General features: G+C 30.2%; 1 long non-coding RNA gene across 1 annotated transcript; it reads right to left on the bottom strand.

The window, feature by feature from the left end:
- Positions 1–2,742: 2,742 nt before the first annotated feature.
- Positions 2,743–8,129, bottom strand: LOC145323658 (uncharacterized). Its single transcript, XR_013881040.1, has 4 exons — positions 7,941–8,129; positions 7,119–7,175; positions 6,561–6,633; positions 2,743–2,905 (listed from the first exon to the last, which is right to left on the bottom strand). It is a non-coding gene; the product is annotated as an uncharacterized LOC145323658 (long non-coding RNA).
- Positions 8,130–24,066: the final 15,937 nt, after the last annotated feature.

Here is a 24,066-nt window from a genome sequence, read left to right as displayed (position 1 = left end):
TGCATGTACAAAATAAAAATATGTGTATTGCTTTTTTATGGCAATAACAAAACATTCAATCTTAAATATCCAATAAAGGTAAAAAACATAAATGTAAATGTCCCATACAACTTTAGGCTAGAGGTATGATCCACCAGGTCCTGTTTCTTCAGGTCTCCAGCAATCTTTTAATGCCTTTTGAGATCGTTTTTTACTTAGATACTTTAAATCTTAAATCCACTGCACTCTGGGGCAAATCAAGCAAAAAAAGAATTAAACTGTGTACAGGATGTTTAAGACTCTGAGCTTTTCTAAATATCACTTTTTCTCTAGATTCGTCATCTCGGGGCTAAAAACCGGTTTTAATCTTATAATTGTACATTTTATATCTGCGGAAACCTGTTTATAATACGATGCTAGACATAATTTATCAGTATGGCTGAGAACTGGTTCTAATCCACTAGGTATTAATCTGTTTCGAAAATATACTAGAAAAACCTTTATAATGTTCTAAAAAGTTTAAATAAAAAAATCAAATTGATTTTTATATCAATATATTTTATTATTTATTGTTTTTAAAAAGTAATAACTAGAAAGATTTTTTTATATTTGAAAAAGGGAGTTATTTATTCAAGAATTTTCTGTAAAGTTGGATGCAACCCTTTAGTTAAATGATCTTATTAAGTCAAACTGTTCTGAATTATGACCAAATGTATTTATATGAAATGGTCACAATAAGAACAGTTTGACTTAAAATGCCCCCCCTTTGTTAAAGTTGTGTAAAAGTGTTGAAATTAATTTAGGTCTACCATGCATTGTGTGAAAGTCTGTTAATATGTAGTTCAAGTTCATACAAAAGTTCCTTGTTTGTGTGTGTGTGTGTGTGTGTATTTGGTAGTGTGCGTGTGTGTATGTGTGTGTCTGTGCCTGCTCTAAATAAATTTATTTTGTTCAAGTTTTGTTGTGAATGTTTTGTTTACAAACTTAAATGATCTTCAAGTTACTCAGCAGTGTTAGGACGAATTTTAGTTCTTTTTTTCCCCTAGAAATTTGAGCCAGTATCATCCTGGGTATTCGATAGAATAACATCTAGCATACAACAAATCCTAATTATCAAAGCAAACTATTGTATGGGAATCTCTCTAAGCAGCCTATTCCTAAGTAAGGTTAAGTGTTCTGTGCCAAAATATTGGAAGGTTTTTATATTGCCTATAAAAATGACATCATACTGGCCACCCATTGGTCAAATAAAATGTATACTGAACTGCCATTAGTTATTTAGTCTCTGTATTTTCCTATCGTTGGTCATTTGTGTTGTATGACGTCATTTTTTATAGGCACTATAAAGAGCTTTAAAATGGTGTCCATAACCAAATTTTACAAAGACAAATAAAATCTTTTAAGAAACAAATTGACCTATAAATAAAATAGTTTGTTTTCTTAATCCGGTCTTATTTAAACCCTAAACCCAGGTTTGATTAACATTAAACTTAAGTGGAACAACTTCAAAAATCTCTAAACAAAACAACAATAAACAAAAACGAGTATGTTCATTAGTAGTGAAGCCTTCTGAAAACTTATCATAAAAAAATTTCAAAGTGCCTTTTTATGCCCTACACAACAGTAGAAGGACTTTAAGCTTAAAAGATTTGGAGGAGTAGACTCAAATACATTTTAAAAATGGTGAGTTAGAGAGGGGGGATGGGGGTAGGAGCAATGAATTTATGAATCTACCTTCCGTTTCGACATACTCACCTATGTCCTTGTTAAAAGAAGTAAGTTTCTCATTGTAACACATTTCATACATTAATTACAACTTTCTTCCCTAGGTAAGGGATAGGGAAATGAAAGTTGGATTATTAATTTTTCAAAGTGAAAAATGTTTTGTTTTTTTAGAAAATACGGGCTGGGGAGGGGATTGGGGTATTATTTGTTGAATTTTTGTTTTAATTGAGATTTCCAAAGTGGCAAAATTGTTGGGATGGCTTTACGTTATCCAGAACAGGTTTGAGGGAGTAAATCAACTATCCATGATTTAATAGACCTACTGTAATATCCATGTAGGTTTTTTTATTGAGGCGCACCAACCTCCTACTAAGGTATATACATGTATACTACATAAAGAATCTATTTTTATTCTCTCTGTTTTTTACTTAGGGCTAAATTGTTTAGGTAAACATTTAAAAGAGTTCAGTTGCAACTGAACACAATTGTCTTTGTTATTCTATGATACATTTCTATCCAATTGTTTTTACACCAAAACTTTTACTGCATTTTTTATGCTACTCTCCAACATATGTAGGTCGAACTTTTTTCATTTGCGTTTGTTTGAAGACATGGTAAAACTTTAATGATAAATGTTTGGCATTTTTGCGTTTCTGTAATTTCGTTTTCAATATGTTTTTATTTACATATGTAAAAAAAATAATTTTCAGTGTGGCTACGAAACCGATTATTATCTGCAGGATTAGAACCGGTTTATTGCCACACTAGAAAATCATTTATAATATCGTATTATAGAAACTTTGTGGATCCAACTGACCAATAACGTAATCTTTAAAGAGTAACTTAAAATCTATTGTTATCTGATATGCGACGTACAATATATAAGAAATCATGGACGGACAAACGGCTAAAGTAAGTTATAGATGTTTGGTTGTCATAAAAAAGAAAGATCAAATATCACGGAAGATTTGGCTGCCTATCGAACTGACAAAAAAGGCTATTTTTAGAGTAGATTCGCTACTAAAAACAATTATATGGTAAATTTGAAAGTTTTATTAATGGAAATGTTAAGGCTCAATACTTTAATATAAATTGCATGTTGAACTTCATTTCACTTAAGCTTTCACAGGGCATACGTCATCAAATCCACCAATGATGATCAAAACTTCACAGATGCAATGGGCGCAGTCACTAATAGCTCCTAAACATACATAAATAAATTAATTTATGATTAAAAACAATGTCTAGAGAACCCAAAACATAAGCTAACACCCTCAAGATACTAGGTTGAGTAACATCCAACAGACAACCAACCCTTTGATTGCAGAACCTTTGTCAATTTCTAACTGCGCATGATGATAAGTTGCGCCAATGCATTCCCCCTCACTTTATGTGTCGCGTGCAAGACATAGCAGCAGTAGATTCTGTTTTTAATGTCTATATTTCGGCGTGGTGTGGTCCAGCTTCGAACCCAACACCTCCCCGGCAAGACGAAGTCACGCTCCATTTACTCTAATGCTGCAAGCTTGTCGACATTTAATGAAAATGACACTAATGATATCGACATACTAATAGTCACCAAGTTTTACAGGATCCAATAAAACGTCAGATGGAAATATCGTAAAAGAGAATGTGAGCATATAGGCAAAAGCTTTATCCTTGATTGCTAGAAATAAAGAAAAGACAATGAAATGACACCATTCTATCTACATATGTGCACTGCTTTTAGTAGCGAAACTACTCTGTTGTTTGATATGTCCATCTGTCTGTCTTAACATCAAGTCATTTACACATGTGAAGCAAAGATTCAGTAGTTTTTAGCTCTTGTATCCCTTTTTATCATTTTGTCGGTACACCATTAAGAAGCAACTTATAGTGCCTATAACAAAATTGCGTCAATTACAATACAAATGACCAATGATAGACCAGTTTTACTATTATTTTACCATTAGTCAATTCAAATGTATACTGGCCTATCAGAGGTCATTGTATTGTATGCCGTAATTTCTCTTATTGGCACTCTCAGCTTCACCATTATTTTTTATTGTCATTTCATGAAAAAACTTTAATAATCTATTCCTATTAAAAATAATAGTAGCACTTGTTTGCTTCACTAGAAATGGACGATAGCGTCCTTGTTCAATACATAGATGGAAAGATTTCATATAGGATAGCAAGATAGAAATGCATTTGGTATCTGTATTTACCTCATGTTAGCAACCAGCTTTGTTTGTGTAAAAGGTTTGACGCAAACATATGAAACAAGAATCATAAGTTGCAAAGAACAAATTAAAAACAAATATAATTGAAAAACTATTAACAGCCAAACTTAACTAAGATGGAGTAGACATTGTGTTACATAGCAAATTCTCAGTTGTGGGAGGTTTATTCACAAGAAATTTTAAGTTTCTATCTCAAACAGAAGCTGAGTAAATCAAACTTCCCCAATACAAATTTTAATGAATATCATATCATCTGTAGATCCATAGATCATAGACAAAAAGTCCATTGTAAGTGGATCAAGATTGATATACTAGATGACCTTCAGTCTGGAGGAATGTTTACAAAAATGAGTTATCTTTTTTAAATACAAGAAAAATAGAAATGTAATGAATGAAAAACAAAAATTCTATAGAATAGCTTCGCTACTAAAAACAAGATTTCATTAAAGTAAAAACATTTTGGTGCAATATTTGGTATGGATAGAATTAGTAATAAGTACACGGCAACCACGTACTAATAACATATCATCTAACAGTAATAGAGCATATCTTTGAAAAAGTGGCTACTTTATAAAAAAAAGGTTTGTTAGTACATCAAACCATGACTTGTTGTTCCCAGGGAAATGTCATAAAAAATCCAGGAATCCACTGTAATTACATATTGGTCTTAGGACAAATTTCGGAGTGGACACTAACCTAACCTATTTTAAATCATCTTATGGGTTTCCTAAATGCCTAAACCCTGCGGGGGGCTTATTTAAATACTTAATATTTTAGACACTCCTGCATTTGGCCACTCCGACGTTTGTCAACCCTGCGTTTGTCCTGGAACCCGATACGCGTATTCAATAATTTGTATACAGAATACACAATACAGACTTTACAGTAATTAAGTAACCTTTTGCTTTTACAAATATACTTATACTTCTACTATTTTTCCACTGTATTTGGAAAAGTAAAATAAGTTAAGTGGAAGAGAAAGGTGTTGCAACTTTTGTTATGGCCTTTGTATGCCATTCCAACACATCTTATCACATATATAACTTACACAAGAATAAAAATGTGTTTAATAGCTGAGCTAAAAAGTGAAAATAAATTGCAGATTAGATGTTATTATGCTATAATAAGGATAATAAGAAAACTGTAAACTAAACTTAATAAATAAATGAACTATTTTGTACAAGTAAAACATTTATTTTTTGGCGTATCCTGACATTTTGAGAAAAGAACTCCTAGCCCCCTTATTTTGAAAATTTTTAGAGAGGGTGGTATTTGTTTAGCCCCGCAGGGTTAGATAACCACTCTCCTATTTGCAATTTATTTCAAAATAAGAAGTATTGGTTTTCTGTGCTCGATAATCCCTCTAAAAGAAAGTTTTATTACTAGATTCATGAAAATAAGATTACGAAAGGTAGGGTTAATTAAATAGTACTTTTGCTCCAAGAACTATATATCACATAAACTATGTAGGACAAATATTTAGGCCAAAGAATCTCAATTTGGGCTTTAATCAATGCAATAACGTACAGGATGACATCATCCATGAAAGTGAAACTTAAGTATAAAATGCATTGTCAATCTGTCAAATTGCCTATTAACCCAGTAAGGATAGAAAAATAAATTCTAGGCCTTAATTTTTAGTATTTTACTCCATTAAAACTACAGGTTGTATATTTAAATCTTATAACAGTTTGACTAAAGAAAAACATTCAATATAAAAAATAATAATTATTATCTATAATCATGCTCATATAAAGTAACAGGATCTGTGTGTGTGTGTACTGAAGAATCTCCTTAACCAGTAAACCGATACGGTTCTCCTATACAGTGTAGTTTTAATAATAGATCCATGTAAGTTTTATAGCTATTATAAGAGAGCATATCACTGAAGCTCCCCCAAAAAGTTCTTCTCACCAATTACAAAAAAACTTTTTCTTTTTAAAACTAAAATAAAAAAGGGGGGTTCGAATTCAACCCCCCAACACCCCCTAGAGCTGCAAGCAATCATAAAAGAAATAAGAACATGAAGTAAAGATTATTATAAAAACATATACAACAAAGCTGTACAGACAAAAAGAACTCCATTAAATTACATCAAGTTTCGAAGAATATTTTTAAAAATAAAATGAAGCCTTTGAAAATATAAGATGTATGTTTGTTATTTAATCATGTTGAAAGGTTTTATGTTATGTTTTATTTGATTCTTTATTTTGCGCATCTTGTATACTTTACTTTACAAGAGTGCATAGTGTAAAAACTTACACCTCCTTGCCAGGGAGGGAGGGGACATTGGGCTGTTTATTACATTAGTCCCCAAAGTCTTATATATTATAACGTTTTCTTATTCGTTAGCTTAACAACATTGGAGCTTTTATTGAATTTTAATTAGTTGGTTGATTTAGTTGAGTGTCCAAACGATTTAACCTCTAATTATAATCTACAAAAGGGGTAAATTTGTGAATTATCATTGGGGATGTACATCCATTTATCGGCCATTGTCTTATCCTTTTGGATCCCTGCATCCTTACAGACAGGGCTTTCAAATATAATATATTTTCTTTTTTTTCAGGGAACTAAATTTAAAACAATCGCCAATAAATTTATGTACATCACCAATGGTTATAAAAATGTTACCTAGAGCTTCAGAAACACACTGCAGGAAATCTATTTCAGTATTTTTACAATCCTCTGCCGCTTTAACGATATCCTTAACAAAAACACCGTACAAATGTAAATCTTTTAGTCTTCTTCCTATTATATAAAGTAGTAGAGTTTTTTTTTGTCTGCATCTCAATAACTCCTGGGCAGATTGGGTTCCCTACTTTAGGTAAAATTAACATGGTCCTATTACGGTTTTAGTCTATTTTACTTCATAGATTTAAGATAGAACCCCTAGATGCTAGGGACGAAACAGCTAATTCTAAATACAGTATTCACCCGTTGTGCACTTAAAGCTTGATATAATACATTAAAAGATTCAATGAATGGTTATTAATCAAAAATATCATTTCAATTTCTTAAACACTAGATGATATAAGCCTAATAGAACCGGTTATGCGTGTTTACTGTTTAGTAAGGAACATTTGTGTCTAAAAGCAATAAAGATATGATCAGTTAACACCAGTTTAAATGAAAAAAAAAACAGTAACATACAGTAAGTAGGTAATATTGTAATAATATAGAAATACTTACATCTACACAGGTTAGACAGATATCTTGATCACCTCTTACTGAGGGCAGCACTGTCGCCTAGCAATAAATAGATAGCAATATTTTTTTTGGTTTTAAAGGGATATAGATAGATGAAGCTGATTATAGTCCCTATAAAAATGACCAATGATATGCCACTACATTGACAGATTACAAATTACTAATGGCAGGCCAGTATACATTTTAAGCTTCTAAACGAATGGATAGTAAGATATATGTTGTTAGTATTATGTAATCATATTATACCTCTGTAGTATTATTTACAGACAAACAAACAACCTAGCTAATCACAAACTTAGCAAACCAGAAGCATCGTCCAATATGGGTATGTAATTTTAGAGTAGCTTTGCTACTAAAATAAAAGCTAAGAAAATATTGAAACAATAACAAATGTTAAAATCCGAAATCCAAATATTTGAAATGTTTCAAATGAATTGAACAAATGTTTATTTCCCATCCATTCAATTAAGTTTTCATTGTCAAAGTACTTTGTTTTAACAAGGACAATTATATAATATGTTTATAAGGAGCGCAGCAACGAAGGGAAAAACGGCCAAACAACAATTATTCATGAAAATTGCACTTTTGCACACAATGCTTATTTAAAAATAAAATTTTAAAGTCATATTTCAAATAAAACTTTTTTTGACGTAATTTTTATAGTGTCTATAAAAATTACGTCATACTGGCCTACCATTGGTAATTTAGTCTGTGTATTGATTGGCCTATTATTGATTATTTTTATTGTAGGTCTTTTTGTATAAGCAGTATTAAAAGTTTTCTTTGTAAAAGTACATATACTACCTGTGAGAGTACAACCAGGCAGCAGAGTACAGCTAAAGCCAAAGTAATTTTCATCATGTTGTTCGCTTGAGTATTTTAATTCTTATACTAGTTAGTACAAGTAGCTACATGCGTTTTAATACTTAATTTGACTGATAGAGAAAATTTGGAGTGATCGGACAATTAGGTCCAAAAGTTAAAGTATTATACGATGAAAAATCAAAATATAATCACAAAAACTATAATTTTTCAATTGATATTAAGCTATTTTACTTTGGTTTCTTTATTTTCATCAGTCAACTACATAGTTTATCTTATTATAAGGTAGTAAGTTTTTTGTCTGTACCGAAGGATCTCGCTGCTGAACCAATGAAGTTCTCTATTACAGTGAAGCTTCCTTTAGATCCTGAGATAATTAGTCTATTTCATTTTTATAAATAAGAATGGGTTTGGTTTTAGACTATTTTTCTACCCTTCCATATATCTTTGATGGAGCCCCTAGATGCCTGAGGCATAGCCGCTAGTTTGCTATATTTGAGCGACTAAAAATACCAAATTAGCTTTGTAGATGAATTTTCGCCATTCATAAATTTTAGATTATCTTTAACAAAAAATACAAATGGTTCTTCTAATACAATAAGTCTACTATCTTTTTTTTTAATACGTAAAATGAATTATCAATAATTCATAATAGAAAGATAAGGTTTAATATATTTCTTCATACCAGAAGTGAAATTATTATATGTTACCCAAAACAAACTTAAAGCTTATTTCAGGTAAGGTTCTGTCAAGGGGTATGCGTTAAAAGGAATAGGGTTCCGCAGATTTAAAGCCACTTAAGGGAGTAAAAACATTTTTTTTCTCCAAAATTTTAATACGTACATCAATAAGATTGCTAATCATGAAATATTTATTGCAATGAAGTAACTCTTAAGCGACAGGGATTCGACTTATTTATTGCTTTTTAATCTTTAACTAACATAAATTAAAGCAAGAATTGGATATTTCTAGTGTAATAACAAACACAATATGATAAAAATATTACACTTTTTAAAATGCATTTCAAGAAACGGGAAAGCTCCCTAAAGTTCTAAGTTATTGTATGGACCTAACCATGTAAATTTGTAGCTGTTTTATGCTTGTTGAAATAAAACGGATTTTCTAAAACCCAATTTGGTGGCCAGATGAGATGTGTCTGCACTATATCTGCAGCTTAAGATTAGAAATAACAAAATTTAGCAACTGAATATGCAGCTACAAAATATGGCTGCGAATATTGACAACTGAAAAATATGGCTGCGAATGTTGACAACTGAAAAATATGGCTGCGAATGTTGACAACTGAAAAGTTATGCTCGGTTTGGGTTGCTCAAAATTAGAATTAAAATTGTTGATTAGTTGCGAATCAGTTAGGTTTAGAGACTGATTTATAAGAGAAGACGAGTGGATGCTCCAAATTCTGTGACTTATTAAAAACTTTTCAGAGCTCTAAACACCTTTAAAATATCTTAAATTTCTTATTTGATGCAAATTTTTAGACATTAATCTCCTAACTTTATCTTTCATATAGGAAGTAAATTTTATTATATCCTTACATCATATATTTGCCTTTTGGTGAATTTTCACTTCCACATAAAGTTATTGTGATTATTGTTGTATAGTCAAAAAAAATAAAAGTCAGCTAGTTTTTCAACCTATTTTTAGTAAAAATACACTATTCTAAGACATGAAAATTTATTTCCATTTTGGCAATTATTTACATTTATTTAGTCTCCTGTGGAAGTGAATTAAGCAATATTAGCTTGGTCATTTTATTCAAAAGCTTTCAATACTAAAAGATGTTGTATTCGCTACCCCTGTTCTCCCATCATATTACTAAACACCACCTCTACATATATTTAATTGCTTATATGTCTCTTTGAATAATAGGAACAATTTTTGCGGAAGAAATTACACAGCAAAATTTTATCTTTCCCCAAATGCACCTTTTGTTATAGTGAAGAAAATTATGTTTAAAGTACGTAAAATTACTTTATTACATCATGCGGGTAATAAAGAGTGCAAAGTTAATTTTTTTTTCATAAAAAAAGACAAAAGTTAATTTACTGCAATTAGAAAATAAAAATATTAACTAAAGGAACAATGTTCATATCTTCTAAATGAAAGTGATGTATCCCACTTTCAAATGGCCTAAAACCTGCCCTGGACCAATATAAATTTTTTATCGCGGATATCTAGGCAAAAAGACAGATATTTTAATCCTCCATTAAAAAAAGGACAGTTGAGAAAAAAAAAACTGAAGTAATTAACCTTTAACATAAATCTTAACATAAAGTATTTTATGTTAAGTTTAAAATTTGTTTCGAATTTAATTTTACCAACCATTGGTAAAATCTCTGCACATAAACTTATTTAGACTCGCAGAACCATATAAACCCCCTTCCCTCATATAAAAAGTTTTAATCTTCTTATCCCTGTGAGAATAAGCTGATCATAACTAACCCAACCTAAACTAAGCTAAATGGAAAAAAACACATCAAAATTGGATTCATTATTAAATTTTTTTTGTTTTTTTTATTTATGAATTACAAAGAACTCAATTAAAGTATCCATGGTTAACACTCATATAAATACTTAGTTACACAATTTTCAAGTTGGGATGGATGGTTGGTACGATGTGGTCCACCAACGCAAAGAGGTAAATTTATGCTGAGAATTTGTAAAATTCAAATATATTCTGTGTATGTAAAAATTGTAAAAATTCCGAGACACGTCAAATCAGAAAAAAAGTGGAACGACTAGTAAATTTTACATTCAATATTTTACTTTTAGATATTTTCATTTTTTTGTTGGGATTTAGATCTTTAAATGGTCCCATTAAAGTATTCCATGTTGAATCTAATTGCTGAATAAGAATCTCAGCCCATGAAAATACATAAATTTTTATATATAGTGGGAATCTATTTAAAAAAAAAATATCTTACATTTTTTGGTCAGGTTTAAGCTTTCAGCTAATTTTAAAGATTAACAAAGGTTGAATTCACTAATACTTACAGGCGGCTGAGCCCTGCATTTCTTGCTTATTATCATTCTTGTCTTTGTTTTTTTTAAGATATGCCTAAAAGCATACAATATTCATCATTTAAAACATACTAGAGGCCACGCCCTTGGCATCTAGAGACACTGGACAGAGAGGGACTAGAGAAATAGCTCAAAACCAACACAGGACCTCTATAAAGCCTACTTAAAAAACCCTTATGGTTTAGTAGTTATTGAGATCTTAAGCTTCAGACCAGAAAATCCTACTACATAATATGATGAATGAATAATTTCAAAATATCAATTTAAAATGGGACCTGTTAAGGATTCAGTTTTTCTCTTTTCAATAAAAGTTTTGACAGATTTAGAATTTGCTGGGACAAATATTCAATTTTATACTTCTTCAGAAATTCAAGGGATATTTAATCTAAGGGAAAAAAACATAGAAAATAGAAAATACATTCTTTAATAAACTGTTATTTATTGGCAAATCAGTAAATAAAATCATAATCATTATTATCAAAACAGAATGTTTTATTATTTCTTTCTTATGTTGTTCTAGGATACACAAATTTTTATCTTTTTTGGATGGTATTTTCTTTTTTTTTCCGTGATACTTTTTAGTATTCAAAGCTTTTCTTATTGGGTTTATTGAGTTTCACATGGAAAAAAATGTTTAAATATATTCAATCCTTTGTTGAAATTCACGTTGTATTTTAAAGTAGCAAAGCAACATTATAGCAAAGAACATTTCATTCGTTTTTCTATGATATTTTTTAACTGGATAAATTAACCCTTACAGATCGGGCCCTAATTCCCACCTTAATAGATCGGAGGGGGGGGGGGGCTAATTTGACCCCCCCTCTATCTCGGCTTCTGTTACAGTTAGAGACATAAATTTTTTCTGGTGGTTCATGTGCATATTTAGAGAAAATTACTTTTTCTAGTCATAGCGGTCAGACCGCTCCTTAGCCGCTTTTTAGCGGCCAGCCGCTAAATATTAGAGCGGCCAATTTTAAAGCTAGGATCACCAAATTTTAGATGGAACTTTTATTTTTTATAACAATAAAATTACTTTTTCTGACCATCGCCGAAAAACGGCAAATAACGGAAACCGCCATTTTCGGCGGTTACGGCGGTAAAACGACGGTTTGCGGCGTTAATTAATATTTTTATCTGTTTTTGATCCTAAAAGACTACATAAAAATTTGGTTGGTCTATAGCTGTTTTGAAATTCGGCGGCTGGCAGCTTACAAACGGCAAAATTACAGGTAGGAAATAGAAAATCGGTCAAAAATCGGTCAAGGAGTGGTCAAACGGTCATAACCTTACTACTCACGGAAGTTTATCATTGCTCAAGGATGTACCACATTTTTTTAGGTCTCTAGCTGTAATAGAAGCCACGATATACATGATACAAGTCTATACTAAAAGCAGGACATAAAATCGGTCAGAAAGCGGTCAAACGGTCAAAGGGTCATAACAACACCACTATCTCAGATGTTCATTGATATCCCAGTATTCACCAAAAAAAAATTAGGTCTCTATCTTATACACAAACGTCATAATGAAGAAATTAAGATTTATTTAGAATTTTTTCTGAATTTGGTGTCACCTTACCGACTTTGACCGGACGCCACGATTGACACAGACCAGATATCCTTATAAAATCAACTCTTGCCGACGTATAATTACTAAACTTAAAAAGTCATGAAGTCACAACTCTCTATCTTACCTACAAAAAAAATGACATTGAAAAAACTAGAGGGTGGAGGGTCAATATGACACCTCTCCCCCGATCTGTAAGAGTTAATGTAAAATATTCGTGAATATTATGACAGGGGGGAATTGATTGTCAAAAATTGCTAAAATTGCTCATTTATTGCTCCGTTCGTTCTTTCAGTTCTCCACAGAAAGCTGTTAAGAAGGCTCATTTGATTTTAACCCCGAAATGTTTTATGACAGTTTACTATCTTCTATACTTAATTTTTGGGTATAGTCCCTTTCGTGGCAATGCACCTTAAGAGGTGATTCTTCGTATTTTTTTCCTATTTCCAGCCCCTGAAGGGGGGGGGGTCAAACCCTGCGGGGCAATTACCTAACACAATATAACCTAACCTAACCTAAAATAACCTTTGAAAAAGCCATTATAAAAATACGACAAATTAAGGGCGTTGCCACGAAATGTTTTTAGCAAACCATAATTGCTTCACCCATAGCCTCTTTTCACCTGAAAATTACAACCAATTATTTAGTTAAAGACTACCTATTACCGAGATCTTTAGTTTCACACATAAAATCTTACTTTTTTATATCACAGGATATTTGGCTAAAAATTATTGTTTTTAAATTAGAGAAATACACTTTTTTTCATGTCACCTAAATTCAAAGTGTAAAATAATTATGTACGTTACTTTTATGGCCTCCAGCAAATGGTATCAGAATAAATTAAGTATTATTGTTTACTATTCCATGAACCCCTATATAATATAGTATGAAGCATTGAAAGTTTCTGTTATATGATCTAACTTCACTTATATGTTGAAAGGTATTGTGTAATCAGATACTCCTTATTGGTTCAACAGGAATTAAAGAATATAATTTTATATTTTTAAGAATGTAAAAAAGTGTTCTATATGAATTTATTACATCTGTTTAGCATTCATGATATTATAAGTCCATATTATTAATAAATTTTTTAAAAATTCATTCATAAATGTCTAAAAATTCTATTTTAATTTTTTTAATAAATCCAAGCGTAATAATGCGGTTTCATTTTACATAAACTGAATTTGGACAAGCTAAGCAATAGAGAACATGCGTTGCGGTCGAAACAAGTAGGACATTTATTAATTTCTTTGAAAATGTTAGTTTTTTTGATTTTTACTATTAACTAAATTAAAATGTATAGCTACATAAATGTTTTTCTATACTTAAGATCACATGACAAAAATAGTCCAAATATGAGTTTAATTATAATCCCCTTACAACTGAAAGCATCTTTTATTTTTCACACTCCCGTTCCTTTATTTCTGACTTCTTTGAATATTAATTGGTTGATTCTATAGGTTGAGTGTCCAAACGTTTCAACCGCTAATTGTAAATGAGATAATTTTATGTATCATCATTGTGGATGTACTTCAATTTATTGCATATTGTCTTATCCCTTTAGAGCTGGGGTATACCCTTTCTTATATGATAACGTCTATAAGTAGCGCAACAGCATTTTATAAAATGATGAGCTGATCAGTAAACTGTTGCAATTATATTGTTTAAAGTGTACTTTTATATAGATAAATGGAGTATTTGAAATGTGTACCATGTTTCCTAAATTACTCCATTTATAGATATTTACCAGAATTGTAAATTCATATCTATTATACAAAGTAGAATAATGTCTGTCCGTCCGTCTGTCTGTCTGTCAGCCCGTCTGTCCCTTAAGATCTCTGTAACCACTGAAACGATCGGATTCTACTCTTCAGGGAATATACCTACTGGTCCTGTGGTGGTTTTAGGCTATTTTCTTTTACAAATTTTTACGAATTTTTTTCGATTTTTTTTTAATTTTACGAATTTTTACTAATTTTGCGAATTCGCTATTTATTTGCGAAAATTTGCGATCCATTCGCATTTTTTTGGCTGAGTAGGTAATGGAAGATGTAATTTAATTATACCTCTTGGGGTAAAGCCCGTAGAGGCTAGGGGAGCAGCCGCTAGTGATTTATAAAATACTGCTCTTTTATTAGACTTGATATTTCTTATAGTGTTAAGTCTAGTCTAAAAGAAAATTAAGTTTGAAAATAACAGAAACTTATTTTAGCGCATTTTTCCGATTATTAATTTAAACACAGGAAAATGGTTAATTGTATAAAACCTCAACCTAGTTTAGATATTGATTAATTTAATTTAGTTAAACATTAATTAATTGGGTTAATACAAATTTATTTGTTATCTTATATTATAAGTAGTAAAATTTCCTGTCTGTAGCTTAAGATCTCGGAAATTGTAGGTCCGAATGGTGTACATTTCAGGAAACCTTTTAATATTTAGACAAATTTCCTGACCTCCCCCGCCTTCCTCTAAAGGCTTGTACGAATTCACTGGTTAACTTTACAAAGTATTCCCGATTATCATAAGCCTTACTGCACATAGCCTTTAATTAATATATTTGGTGTCCTACCCTTGCAAATAGTTAATAACCTAACAAAGCCACCTTTCCGCAGCTAATAGATGTATAACAGTCAATAGAACTCAAGAGACCCAAGCAAAATAAATTTGAAACTAGACATTTGTATCGAATTTTGCTGTATAATTAAAAAGAAAAAGGTCACTTACATTAACACTTACATTACAATTAGTCATCTGCTAAATGCTAGTCTTATGCTAAAATCATACTCATATACAGGAAAAGTTCATCTAAATCGGTAAAATGCACATGCTCCTTTGAGGAGGAAAAATTAAAAATTAAGAGCACGGAATTGTTTTAATGGAAAATATGTACATACATACACTAGACCTGTTCAATATCTTATCATTTTTTTCCTCACAATTTTCATTATAAACCCTAAAATTTTGGTTTTAGTTCTAATTCGTGTTAAAAAATGACAATATGAAAACAATATTGAATTGTAAATCTGTTCCCCTCTCTAGAGCATGACAGCTCAAGACATAGCCCATGTAGAGATTTTTCCCTACCAGGATAGTGTATATTTTATTACAATTTAAGAAGGGTTTGTCTTTTTCAAGAAAAGATCAAACTGTCTTAATTACTTAGAGGTAAAAATTTAACAGTCCTAAAACATGTATAATGTATTCTCTGTTTTGAGTATAACAATGTGAACTTTTTTGTATGATATATATGGTTGATTTTCAATAACCCAATTGAGAGTCGGCACAAGGACACTGTGATGGGTAGATACAGTTTTTTAACCCTTTCTCCCTTTAGTAATTTACTATAGTGATGAACGATGCGATCAATTTATATATTGCACAGCGAGTATTAAAAAATGTTCAGTTTAAAATATTTTTGATTCCAACACTTTCTTTTATAAGAAGAACAAAATTGTGTACTTCTTCTTAGACATATGTGTAAATACCATTTTCAATAAAGTTGAAAAATCCGAACATACGATAAATAAACATTTTTCACATGCATACATAGTGTGTACAGAATTTCCTCAACTTTCAATACTTTCAGAATCAGATTACTATTTTACATTTTGTTTTAGGTGCACTGCACGTACAATACAGTAAAGAAAAACAATAGAATATTTGGATTGTTCTTTCTGTAATATTTGATAAACGTGGAGGACAAATATAAAAAGGGCAATAAGGGTTTTTTAATTTGTTTTTCTAAAGTGCCAAGTCGAAAACAGGACCTCTTCCTTTACTTTTTGATAGAATAAAAATAAGAATAATGTATTTTTGGTGTGTTTGTGTTTTACTGTAGGTCAGGTAAGGTTTGGTTATAATTGCTACAAGATAGCTTACCTTAGGAATAGGTTCTGTGCTCTCTAGGCTAATGGAGGGAAAGCATAAGCTTCTTCAGAACAAAAATAGATCAATATGCTTTTTTACTTATCTCTGTCTGGAATATGAGTTTGAAAGTAATAATTAGGTTTCATTCATTGAGGGAGATGACACTGGACCGTGAATTACGCTGGTAATCAAAGTTTTACAAACACGTTATACAATACATTGACATGAAACTTTGGGTATCTTTATCAAATCTTGATAGCAAAAATTAGTTTGCAACTTTTTGGTGAGATTGTATGAATAGCTACTTTACATTTTATTGGGTTTCAATATTAGATTAGAATTTAGGAAGTATGCACAAAATTTATTTTCAATTATAACCTAAAAGAAAATAAGTTTTTTAAAAATCATAATGATTATTTTCTTCCACGGCATAAAATTTGATTGTTTTCAACTAAAGTTTTCAATTCGGCCTTAAACTGTAAAGAAATCGTCTATTGCATTCATTGGCACAGCTTTATGGTTATCTTAGGATTCTGATTCCTCGAACAAGCCAACTTTTATGCCTAACCCAAAGCCTTACTGAGCAAAAGTCACACTCTGGTTAGACCTGTCAAGCTCTTAAATAATACCTTTCATTTTGGCTTTTAATAATCATGTCCAAAGCAGTGCAACAATAAAGCTTATTTTTTTAAAATCTACCAATAGACAATGAAATTAAAGTAAATATTCTACTGTATATTTCCAAGAATAAGGCCTAAAGCAGGGACGTACATACAAAAGTTATAAGGTAGCCTGGCTAATAAAATTATTGCAGTGCAAAGACAAAAAGTAAATGATATTATACTTTGCTTCCATACACATAATTTATTTAATTATATTTGCACTTCGCTTTATTATGAGAGTGTGAAACATTATTTTAACAAGAATTACAACATTCATACCAACATTGATTCATGTAAAAATTTATTCTAATATAGGTATAAACAATTGTTACCTACTTTAGGTTAGATTAAGTTTAAGTGAGATTTTCAGTAGATCCCCTTGTTGGTTGAAAAACCTAACAAATATCAAAACGGCTCATCATCATTTTTGTTCATAACTTATATACCAGTCTATACTTTATGACTTATAGTTCTAACCCGAAAGGCTAAAATTTTAATTTTATTTGATGTCCAAAAAGTAATATGTTCTCTTTGTTATTCAAATTTACACACACACACACCCACTCAAACTCATACCCACACACACACACACACACACACACACACACACTCATACACTTAATATTCATAAGATGTTTCTAAGAAATAGCAAAATATGAGAGTTAGAACAATGATATGAAAAGTTACTTTTTGTATATGTTATATACAGAATTTTGAAGTATCTTAATTATACAAGACTATGTTTTAAAAATTCCTAAATATACTAGCAGCCACAGGAGTCCTGAAACTCTTACTCAGTCATCTTATTGTACAGGGCAAAAATCAATCTATCTAGGCCAAACACTAAGAAACTGTAGCTAATCAATCAAACAGAACAAAAATACATGTTTTGACTTTAACAAAGCTTGGAAGTTCAATAAATTTCAAAAGAAGCTAGTAAAAGTGGCTGACTCAGATTATGACGTAAAAAAATTAACCAATGAGAGGCCAGTATACACTGCAATTGACCAATGGTAAAATTTATAGTTGCCTTTCATTGGTTCATTTTTTTGACGTCATAATCATTTCAAAATATAGTAAAACAGTACAAAACAATATAAAACATCCAAGTTAATTTTAAGGTATGATCATACAGGTTCTGAACCTCTAGGTGTAATTGAGATTAGAATGATTCATATCATCCCTGTACATTTGAATATTATCCTTAGAAAATCTTATTGGTTTAATCATATGAACGTATACATATATTCTTAATATAATATTCTAACTCGTAGTATATTACTTTATATTCTTTTATGTGTTGAACATTGAAGAAAATGTCACGCATATCATTTACCCTTTGTTCAATCTAATTTTTCATTCTTTACATTATTTTCCATTTCAGGCGTGACATCACTTTCACAAAATGTATCAAATTAACAAATCAGTATTATCTTAATTAAACTTCCATTATAATAAAATATCCCTTCCATTTTGTAATTTTCAGAATTTGAAACACTTTACAATTTTCTATCTAGTTATTAGTAAAAAGTAAGAAGATACATGTTGCCTTTTAAAATTTTTTATTTTTTTTAGAGCTTAACTGATATAAGTTTTTCGTTCTTTCCCTCAAAGTGCATAGCAAACAAACGCCCCATCTCCCTTTTTTTGAAATAAATAGTAAATAAGGCAGGCGGGTTCGTTAAATTTAATATGCTTAATCGTTGCAGGTAGCCCCATCCTTTAAAACCTATATTTGATGTGCCCTTACCGTGTGGGAACCAAAAGTTAAATACAAACAAAAAAAAACATCTTATTTATTGTAAGGAATGATATGGTGCTTATTTAATAATACCAAAATCATAAAATATTGCCTATTTTCATTAGCAGTCATACTTTAAAACATAATATTTCTTAATATATAGAAGCTTAGGTTATTATACTGTCAATCTTGTTTTGTTTTCTAATTTGATTAAACTTAATGAACTACATTTATGATTTTAAAAAAATCAACCATCCCTGATAGTTTCATAATTTTTATGATTCTGCTAAATTGAAAAACAATTCACGAAATGTCACAAATATGAATTTTATATTTTATATATGTACTATTAAATGCTTCCCTAGCATCTAGGGGCCTTGTACTAGAAGATTTTTGAAAATAGTCCAAAACTATCCAAAGACTCTAATCTAGAAATAGTTAGTCTAAAACATTACCTTAACTTATATGAAGCTTCACTAATATGGAAAACTCAATTGGTTCAGTAGTTATTGAGATCTTAAGCTTGAGACAAAAAAACTTACTTCTTTATATAATAGGATATATAATTTACAATCACAAAATAATGAAAGACATACACTTTTCTTAAAAGAATTGCATTATGTAGTAGCTTAATTAGGCTTGTAAAAAAACACGTTGCTATTTCAAATGTGATACAATTTGTTGATTATATACAAAAGGTAAACATAAAAATATTTTTACATTAAATGATTTTTATTCTAAAATATAAAAGGTAAGATTTTTTTTCTAATCTAAATAACTTAGGCTACTGTTCTAAACATTTTTATCCTTTTAAATACAAAGCCACGAAAGGCTAATGGCGCATTCTATAGTTGCATACAAATCATAAACAACAACACACCTTTTAGATGTCAAAGAATGTTTTATAATTACAGTAATTTTAAACAAAACTCACTTAATAGTAATGCATTTAATAAATGTATAATTATAGCACATTGAAAAAACCTTGAAAATTATAATGCATATAATTTATAGGTTTGTATACAAAACCACTTATAACGTTTGCATGTAAAGCAACTCCAAAATTGATATTTGTTGGTGATCTGTCGCATATTTTTTGTTTCAGTTGAATTAAGTTATAGTTTTGTGTCTGAACCTAAAAAAGCAGAATACAAATTTATGAGTCTGAACAAAAATGTTTGTAAAATAGTTGAAAAATAAGTTAGATATAGGACACAATTATGGGACATACTTTCATTTTAAGGCTTTATAATAGAGATGCTTAGCTTATAACATTGCACCTTGTTTCCCTAGGAATTATTATTCTAAAGCATTCAGAAAAACTATGACAATTATATCATATACGAATTGTTGTAAAACAAAGGAAAAAATCAATAGAGCAATCACTGCTTGTTATACTTAGCTACATAAAAAGCTTTGCAGAACATGCAGTACAAATTTTGACTATGTATTTAAGAACACCCAACAAAAGTAATAATAAGTATGATGAATGTTGATATGTGTTTCCCTGCTAGCCACAAACAAAACTTTGTTTAGAACTTTCTATGAGTTATTTCCTATAATTAACTATTAGAGCATACTTGGCTTCCCTTCAACCCAACTCCTGCTACTAAATACTCATTATCTAAATTCCTGCAGGGATTTCTAGCCCCCTGGGTTTTGATAGTTCTTCATTAACTTTATCTGTCAACCTAGAAACATTAAGGTTATGTTTCCACTACGATCATTTTTACAAGCACTAGAAAGATTTAGCGATTACCATGAAAATTTGGTTTTCAATGTTTACATGCACTAGGAAGTTTTAGCAATATCTATTAGGATTATGTTTTTTCCTGTATTTTTTAAAAGGGTTTTATTGTTTTAGTTAGACCAAAAAATCACATTTCTCCAAATAAATTTATCATCAATAGCAATTTCAGGATAGAATTGATAACGTGATAATGTTAGTTGATTGACATATAGACAGAATTATATTTGCAATTATAGAGCAATTTTGCAACACGACTTAAAAGTATTCTATTTACAACACTTACATTTATTACAGAAATAAATCATTTGCCATTAGCAAATAAATTTATAATTACAGTAAAAAGTACAATATTAACTAATTAACACAAAAAATGCCAACTATAATAAATCGTATAGCAAATGAATATTTTAAATACGAATTCCATTATATCAAAACAAACGTAGGAAAAGTAAATGAAATATAATTATAATCAATGCTAAACTAATTTTTATTACTTTGATTATGTTGGCGAGATCTTAAAGGACAAGTAAAAGATATTTACCTCTTTATTAAATAGTTAAGGATCTAGGATTGTAAAATTATTTCTTATCACTTAAAACATTGACACTAAATGAGGTAAAATATGCTTTCTGGTTTGATTTTTTTTGTTACTTTATTCCTGAATAAACCCAGGAGGTTAGGGGCATTTGCTGTTTAGTCCCCATAGGGGAAAAAGTTTTCTTATTTGGTTGGCTTATCAACACTCGTTACTTTTATTGATTTTGATTAGTTGGTTCATTAAGTTGAGTGTTCAAATGTTTCAATCACTAATTGTGTATTATCATTTAATTTATCGGTCATTGTCTTATCCCTGTAGATCCCTGGATTAAACCACAATAATTTAGAGTTTACTTTTAGCATACCAAGCACATTAATTCAAATTAATCTTTCAAACTGGAAATTATAAACATTAATCATTACACACCAGGGATCTAAAGGGATAAGACAATTGCCGATAAAATGATATACATCCCCAACAATGATACACAAAATTATTACTTCTGTAGATGAAAATCAGTGGTTTAAATGTTTGAACAGTGAACTTAATAATCCAACCAATCAAAATTCAGTAAATGTCCCCAAAAATGTTAAACTAAAGAATAACAAAACGTTATTATACAAATTTAGGGACTAGTTTAATAACCAACGCAATGTCTCCTCCCTCCCTGAAGCATACCACATACTTAAATTCTACAAACATGCTAGCTACTTTTTTTTGCAAATATTTAACTTATTTTAACAAGGATAAAAATATTATCAGCATAGAGAGTTACACTTTAAAGATTACTTGAATTTCCAAGCCTGATTATAATAAGGGTATTTTTCTGTTCAGTAAAAGTTTTTAAATTAATTTAAATGGTATTTTATTTGTGGCTTATTAACGAATATAAATATTTTACTTTCATTAATTCTGTTATTTTTTTAAGAATAGCGGCTACGCCCCTAAAGGCATCTGGGGACACTTGAGGAGGGGGGCATTAAATTAAATAACCTAATTTATACATATTAGATTTTAAAAGAAAATGTAATATTTTTTTTGGAGGGGGGCGACTACCCCCTCCCCCACTTTTTTTAGTTTTAGATCTTAGAAAATATGAAAAAAAAATTTCTACGGGCGACTTCTCTAGGTATGGTGGAGATACCCTTCTCAAAAAAAGTTATAAACCTTCCCAAGACCTGAGAAGCTACAGGAAAGGAGAACCATATCGGTTCAGCGGTTAGCGAGATCCTTCGGTACAAACAAATAGACAGACAAACATACATCCTGTTACTATACTATAGGTATTTGTATTACAAATAACAAAGAAGTTTAAAGTAAAATAAAACAACATATCATACATCTGCATTATGTCTTCAAAGCTTACTGCAATAATAAAAAAAGTCTGTCTGGTTTTTAAAAAGGTAGTAAAATCTATTACACAACATACCCCTCCCCCACATTTAAAAAAACACTTCAGAATTGTTTTTTAAATATCTTCTATTTATAGCCTTCTTATTAATCTATCTCTTTATTTTAAGGAACCTTATTTGTCTGTCAATCTAAAGTTAAAGGTTACAATTTTATAACTCTACATATGTTAATCTTTTTTTCTATCATGTTCAAATATCTAACTAAGTTTTAATATACCTATCTAAATATCTTTTACATACCTAATACATCCAATTTTATATAACATTTTCTAACAATTTAAGAAATTTGTTTATATATAATATAAATATCTATTCATCTAAGTGTATGTATTTGTATACATATGCTTTTCTGTCTATTTTTTACTACAAATTAGTACCTACTCTATCTCTAGTAAACATAGTTTACATAAACAGGGATATTACACATGTAAACAAAATTTACTTTAAATTATAAACTTTCTCTGTATAATACTCAATAATTGTGTTATCGAATAAAGATGTTGCTATCTTTGAATGGTTGAAAGATTGGAAATATTTTTTTCTCAGGTGCCCTTTCCCTTAGACTGTGGTTTCATCGTCTATTTGCGTGACAATGGTATGTAGGAATAGATGTAGAATATACCTGGATATTATGACAGGAAAAAAAGTATCGTCAATTTTTGCCTGCTAACATGAAACTATTTTATTGTCAGTTTGTTCATTCATTAGGAGGGGAAGTGATGGGGTTAAGGGTGATGAAAGGGGGGTATCTTTATATTATCCCCCGATGCAAGTCACCTTATTAGAAAACATGAAAATCTGTTGTAACATCCAATTAATAATATATCCATTCATGTGGGTAAGCTTGTACAAAACAAGCCACTAGGTTTTAGGTTAAACATTATAATATTTAGATTAAACTACATTTGATATTGAATTCAAGCAATTTATATAATTAACTTTAACCCTTAACGGTAGGGGGTGAGCTTGAAACACCCTCCCTCGACTCCTTATAGTTAATGGGTTCATAGGAAATTTTTTACTATCACAACTTTAACCCTAAAGGTCGAAGGTAAGGGGGGGGGGGCGAGCATTGAAAATCCCCCTCCTCCATGTTTTCTATCTTATTTTATCTGTATAAAAGAAAAAAGGCCTTAAATAATTGACTTTTATTGAATGAGTAAAAATAAAAAACTTTTGTTTACATAATCCAGTTTGATTTTTCAGTAGTCAACTTTTGCTTGAGTGTTGTAATATTAAATTTGCTTTACATTTTTTTTCTGTTTTGTATTGCAAGTCTTCATTGTTCTAGAGAGTAATGGGTTGATTGCATGTGTACTAGAACTCACATATCTAACAGACATAATACTTTAAACCTTGCTTACTTTCCATGACCAAACAATAGACTATAGTATACAATATTATTTAGCTGTAATTGAAATTGGTTGTATTGTCTAAGAAGACGTTCATATGAAATAGACATGATACTTTAAACCATGTTTATCTAGCTTGAATAAATAAACAATAGACTACATTATACTGTACAAT

The sequence above is a fragment of the Acartia tonsa genome, chromosome 7 (assembly GCF_053477335.1).
Source record: "Acartia tonsa isolate MP-2025a chromosome 7, ASM5347733v1, whole genome shotgun sequence".
NCBI classification, from domain to species: domain Eukaryota; kingdom Metazoa; phylum Arthropoda; class Copepoda; order Calanoida; family Acartiidae; genus Acartia; species Acartia tonsa.
The sequence above is the reverse complement of the archived record's forward strand: the minus strand, read 5'-3'. Positions and strand labels throughout refer to the sequence as shown.